This window comes from Bombina bombina, chromosome 5 (genome assembly GCF_027579735.1).
Source record: "Bombina bombina isolate aBomBom1 chromosome 5, aBomBom1.pri, whole genome shotgun sequence".
Classification (NCBI taxonomy): Eukaryota; Metazoa; Chordata; class Amphibia; order Anura; family Bombinatoridae; genus Bombina; species Bombina bombina.
The window spans coordinates 660,902,510-660,907,935 of NC_069503.1; the positions used below are offsets into that span (position 1 = coordinate 660,902,510).

The following is a 5,426-nucleotide window of genomic DNA, read 5'->3' on the forward strand; positions in this document are numbered from 1 at the left end:
TTTTTTTGTTTCTTTTTTGCATAAAACATATTAGCTGAGTTTATTAACTTACCAGCTATAGCCAAGAAGATTGAATAAACGTTCAAAAATGAGGAGAAACTGCACAAAGGTACTTAGCTACACTGTGACATGTGTAAAATTAAAAACGGCTAGCAGCTAATTTTCACATTAGTTTGTCTTACATCACAAAAACGTGTTTCTGCGCCCAGTCCAAATTTACACAAAATTAAAGATCAACAAAACAAGCACAGATGAAGTAATATAATGAACTGGAAGATGACTTCTCATTGTTTTATTTGCAGCTATGGTGATAACAGCCATTGCAAAACTCATCCAAATCTGTCACCTTTTTATCTAAGTGAATTCAAATGTGATTAGACAGGGACTCTGACATTCAATCTGCAGTCCACCTCAGCTTCTCCTAAATCATTGATGGCCTTACAAGTGTAGGAACCAGCACCAAAATGACTAGGTTTGTGGATATTCAGAGTGAGGACCCCTTGGTTATGCTTCATTAGGAATTTAGGATCATCTCTAATTCACATTTTATTTTTCAACCAGATAACTTTAGGATTTGGGTGGCCTCTCACAGCACAATTCAAGGCTGTACTATATCCAGCCACAACAGTGAGGTCTAGTAGAGGAGTAAGGAATTTTGGAGCCTCGCTTGTGTCACATTCTTTGTAATCCAAAGGTTTATATACTAAGCCTGCTTTCTGAATATAGACTGTGTTCTTGGATACACCAGGATTCTCACTGAGGCCACAGATGTTCTCACTATAAACTTTAAAATAGTATTCATTACCCATGATAAAGTCAGAGATAGTGCAGCATGTGAGACGATGTTCATAAACTGTGAACCATTCCATTGTTTTCTTGTCTGCTTTTTGGATTGTGTAGCCAGTGATATCACTGTTGCCACTGTCTTTAGGTGTCTGCCATTCCACGAGTGCATTAAAGCCCCAAACCTCTTTCACAGTCACAAGGTGAGCGTGACCAGGTTTTTCTACAATGTGAATGTTTATTGTTGCTACATCTTTCATATTTTCAATCTCAACAGAGAGCTTATACTTTCCTGAATGGCCTCTCTCTGCAGACCTTTTGAAGAGGATTGTATCCACCTCTGAAGTTCTGATACTAACTTGCTTGGGGTCAAGTGCCTTTCCCTCCTTTGGTCCTGGTTTTCCCTGGAAGGGGATAACTAGGTTCCCCTGCTCTCCTACTTTTTTTAATGTAGGTTTGTCGCAGCTGCCGAGGTAAGCGAATCTTGGGCTGCTGCCACAATTTCCCGGATAGTTACTGGCTGACTCATGATAGCTGGCTCACTCTTCCCAGCAATATTCACAGAACAAACCCGAAAGGAGATCTTTTCTCCAGTAGGAAGGTCCTTTACAATGTAATCACATCACTCTACCAGTTCTTTGTTGGCTTCAATCCATTCATCAAGCCCTCTTTGGCGTACTCTATTAGATATCTATCAATTCCCCCAGCTCCAATACGATCTTGTGGTCTCCACTTAAGGGTGCAGATAGTGTCAGTGACATCCTCTACAGTCAGGTGCAAAGTCTGACTAGTGGGAGCAATTGGCATGAAAGGTTTGGAAGTATTGGCTTGTTGAGAAATTCCAATGGAATTTACAGCAAATACTCTAATGTCGTACATGACACCCTCAATCATCTTGGTTGACTGGTATGCATACTCGGTAAAAACTTGATGTGTTTTGTGAAAAAAATAATCCTTTACATTTTAGTTCAGTTCTCAAGTCATGCTAAAAATTCTAGCACAGTTTCAGCTTGCGCACAAGTGCAACCTATAACTTCCAGCTTTTAACAGGAGCATTATTTAGTGTGGTTGCTATGTCCATTGAAAGTATAGGTTGCGCTAGAGTGATATTGGCAGCCCTAGCCCTTTTCTGGTAAATGGGATTCACCACGGACTTGTAATATCAAGATGCTGGCTAATGTTACCTTGGTCCAGCAAAATTGTTTACCGCATCCCATGCTATCATTAGTGCCCCACTTGTAATTTGGCCCATAGTTGCATGCAAGAAATAGGATTTATACAGCTAAACCCAGGCAGACTTTGTAGCCTATTGGCGAGATTACAAGTGGTGCACTATTGTTTTTTTTTTCTTTTTTCTCCTGTGTATTAAAAGTAAAAAGTTAGCTATACACAATGCAGGAAAACCCTAACCCTGATTGTACTCTTGCTATCCCATCATGCATTAGACTAACTGCACTTTACCTGAAGGTAGTTATGCTTATTTTAAATTCCAATCTTCTTCACATAGAAGAAAATGATCTTTTATGTTTAAATATAATTTAAACTTAATTTAAAAGTCTTAACAATTCCCAAAACTAGTTATGGGGATTAAATGCATTTTATTATGATTTTTTTTTAAGTTTTACCGATGAGTACATTCATTGGAAATATCAGGCTTACCCTATGACTAGGTTATGAGAAACCTTAAAGGATATTAACCAAACACTTTCTCTATTACTTATGTCTTCAGTTGTTATATACTTACAGTTTTGATCGCTGTATCCAAGCACCAGTGTCATATTATTAACGTATTCTAATTTTAACAAATTCTATGAATAATATACTATTACTATTCTGTTGAAAATCTAGGCAGATATAGTCTAAGTTTGATATATTAACTTGCTAAGTGTTTTCCAATATCAGTTGTCTGTGTCTCTATAATTTGATTCAGTTACAAGTTTAAAATTTAACAGCATATTTATGACACATAGCTTTCACTAATGCAAGTCAAATTTATGATATTGCATTATGAGAATATGTGATCTGTATAAGATATTTTGCATTTTTCAATTGTTGGATCAATCATTGTGACATTGTCTGATGTATTATCATCTCTCTAGCATATCTGGCATCATTCATATTTACAAAGCTTATACGTCTTTACACACGCTGCGTCTTTTATATACATTTTATTGAATTACCTTGAGAAAGGATGATGTTGGAGGAAAGAGCTAATTAAGCTATAAACTGTAAAATGAATAAATGATAGGTGAAAACCTTCAATTAAATTTTGGCCCCTCTGACACCTCATTTATTTACATAGATGGCTGTCGTAAAAAAAATTGTGACATATATACGTACACTTTCATTTTCCATCTTGAATAACCTCATTACTAGCATTATATATTTCTAAAAGAAATATTATAATATTATTAAAAAAACGGGTGGAACTTGAAAAGAGTACTGTAAGCAGGATTGGGAGGTAGCTGTGATAGAGTTGAAGAGTAAGGTAGATACAGATATGTAACTAGGGTGGTATTTATACATGAGATATGAGAGGGCTCAGCTTGTAGAGATTGTTGTATATATTGGTTAAAATTCTGAATTGGATTCTGGAGGTTAATGGAATGCAGCATAGGGATAGGCAAAGAGGAGCAGCAGAGGATGACTGGTGTTAGAGATCATCACATTAACAGATAACAGATGACAGAACTTTTGCTGTTCCTTGAGTACAAAAGGAATGTTCTGTGTGGGTAAAAAAAGCAGGGTTTATTTTGTAAAGACAATAATTATCATTGATAAAACAAAACAGCAAGGTTAACTATCAATCTACATAGCACCATGGAGGAACGGTAGAGGTTGCCAACAGTACAGAAGATTTTTGGCAGCGATGTTTTAATAGAAGGGGAATTAACAAATATTCAATCAATTGTCATATGTGGTTGTGTCAGAGTGTATTGCATATGTTAAGCATAATAGAATTATTCCAAATTATCTTGCAAATACTTGCAAATATCTCAAAAAGGCCAGTTCAGGACTTCATCAAGTCCCTTTTTAGGCTCAGTATTAAAAATAAGGTTTTCTCAGCACCAAGAAACAGACAAAACCCACAATTCTGATTGCATTGAAACAAAAAGTACCCTTTTTTGTTGAAAACTATCCAAAAACAAATTAGCAATAGATTGGATTGGATTTGTTCATCAAAAATCTATAATAGTTTGGAATGTTGTACCTACTTTGTAATTAAATACTGTCATGCTGCAATATTTCTCAATTATTTTTTATGTAAGCTATTAGAATAGCATCTTGTCCACACTAACTGTGTATGAAAGCAAAGTACTATGATTTGTGATTTATATTTGGTGTCAGCGCTTCCAATGATTACCATCAATAGCTCACTGGTCCTGTAAATTTTAAAAGGAGGGAAAAGTAGAAAGCTTTCACCAACTGGAGTACTTTCAAATTCCTGATACTACACCTAGCATGCCTCATTGCTCAAGCAATCCAAAAATAATATAGGTATTACAATGTGATGAATGCCATGTCTACTGCTCCTATGTTTCAAATAAAATAAGAAGATTCGTTAAAAAAAATATTTTTTTACAGATAGCCTTAGAAATTTTAGCTGCTTCATACCAATGCTTTAAATGCAGAGGCAATAGTGGAAGTGAATCGGGAGGCAAAACATAGAATCACATTAAACACTGATCATTGGGATGCCCAGCTTCTACACACTTGAAAAGCTTCTCAATACCTAAAATAACTATATACTACATAGAGAATCCCCTTAAGTAATAACTTATTAAAAATAATCAAATCAGTTATGTATTATATATAAGCAACTGGATGATCATTCAAGAAGTAGACATTCAAGTAGTGGATGCTTTTGAAAATTCAATATTGTTTAGTGAAGTGAAGGTGGAATAATCTTGTACTGAAACAAACATATATTAAACATAACTATTTCTGGTAAGTAGTTATTATAACAAATGTTTCTAGCCTGTAATGCATTTTAGAACCATTGAAAGCATCACTAAAGAGTCCCAAATCATAAAAAAATAATTATTGAAGGCCATATGGGAACTGTTAATGTCATTTTCAAATATACATTATTGTAGGACTGAACCAATAGATATTTTCTGGTTGCTGATGAAATAAAGACCCTAGAAAATAGAACAGATGAATAAAAGAATGCTACTGAAGAAACAGTTTTTTTTAAAAATTTATAATGTCATTTTTATATTTTATATATTTTAACACATAACATTTACAAGAAATTAAAACATATATTGTAGAAAATTGTGTGTATAATAACCTGCAGCTACAACTATTTCCACTCTTGTTGGCTCTTAAATAATATTCAAAACTTACTTTCTATCCCTGTGTCTTGCAAAATGAAAATTGCCCTTACACAGAAACTATTTCTCCTGCAAAGAACAGATGCTCAGTTTCCAATGTATATCCCTTTGTCTCATTAACATACAAATTATTCCTGCCACCCTCCCATCAACCAACTCATCCAAAATTAGGCCCAGATTACAAGTGGAGTGCTATTAATGGTGCTGGTAGTAATATCAATATTGCAGTCTGCTTTAAGAATAGCACACAATATGGTATTACAAGTGAATGGTAAAATAGAATTACCATAGAATTTTTAGTGCGGC

The 5,426-nt window shown here is 34.8% G+C and overlaps 1 pseudogene; it reads right to left on the reverse strand.

The window, feature by feature from the left end:
• Window positions 1–374: 374 nt before the first annotated feature.
• LOC128661587 (myosin-binding protein C, fast-type-like) lies at window positions 375–1,706 on the reverse strand (annotated as a pseudogene).
• Between the last annotated feature and the right edge of the window lie 3,720 nt (window positions 1,707–5,426).